The sequence below is a fragment of the Oxyura jamaicensis genome, unplaced genomic scaffold (assembly GCF_011077185.1).
Source record: "Oxyura jamaicensis isolate SHBP4307 breed ruddy duck unplaced genomic scaffold, BPBGC_Ojam_1.0 oxyUn_random_OJ67300, whole genome shotgun sequence".
In the NCBI taxonomy this organism is placed as follows: domain Eukaryota; kingdom Metazoa; phylum Chordata; class Aves; order Anseriformes; family Anatidae; genus Oxyura; species Oxyura jamaicensis.
This window is the reverse complement of record NW_023308457.1, coordinates 2,443-3,447: the sequence shown is the minus strand read 5'-3', so window position 1 is coordinate 3,447 and position 1,005 is coordinate 2,443.

Genomic DNA, 1,005 nt, shown 5'->3' with positions numbered 1-1,005 from the left:
GTGGGTGGTGTCGTGTCGTCATCAGCACCCATGGGTGCTCCGCGGTGGCCTCCTGGGTGGTGTCATGTCGTTCTCAGCACCCATGGGTGCTCCTGGGTGAGCCCATGGGGGGTGTTTTGATGTCCTCGGCACCCATGGGTGCCCTGTCGTAGCCTTGTGGGTGGTGTCGTGTCCTCCTCGGCACCCATGGGTGCTCAGTGGGGGCCTTCAGGGTGGCGTCGTGTTGTCCTCAGCACCCATGGGTGCTCCGCGGTGGCCTCATGGGTGGTGTCATGTCATCCTTGGCACCCATGGGTGCTCGGTGGGGGCTTCGTGGGTGGTGTCGTGTCGTCCTCGGCACCCATGGGTGCTCTGGGGTGGGTTTATGGGTGGTGTTGCATCCTCCTTGGCACCCATGGGTGCTCCGGGGTGGCCTCATGGGGGGTGTTTTGATGTCTTTGGCACCCATGGGTGCTCGATGGGGGCCTCGTGGGTGGTGTCGTGTTGTCCTCGGCACCCATGGGTGCTCTGGGGTGGGCTTTTGGGTGGTGTCGTGTCCTCCTCAGCACCCATGGGTGCTTGGTGGGGGCCTCATGGGTGCTGTCGTGTCCTCCTCGGCACCCATGGGTGCTCCGTGGTGGCCTCGTGGGTGGCGTTTTGATGTCTTTGACACCCATGGGTGCTCGGTGGGGGCCTCCTGGGTGGCGTTTTGATGTCCTCAGCACCCATGGGTGCTCCAGGGTGGGTTTGTGGGTGGTGTCATGTCCTCCTTGGCACCCATGGGTGCTCCGTGGGGGCCTCGTGGGTGCTGTCGTGTCCTCCATGGCACCAATGGGTGCTCCGCGGTGGCCTCATGGGTGGCCTCATGTCGTCCTCGGCACCCATGGGTGCTCCTGGGTGGCCTTGTGGGTGGTGATGTGTCCTCCCCAGCACCCATGGGTGCTCCGGGGTGGCTTCGTGGGTGGTGTCGTGTCTTCCCTGGCACCCATGGGTGCTTGGTGGGGGCCTTCTGGGTGGTGTCATGAT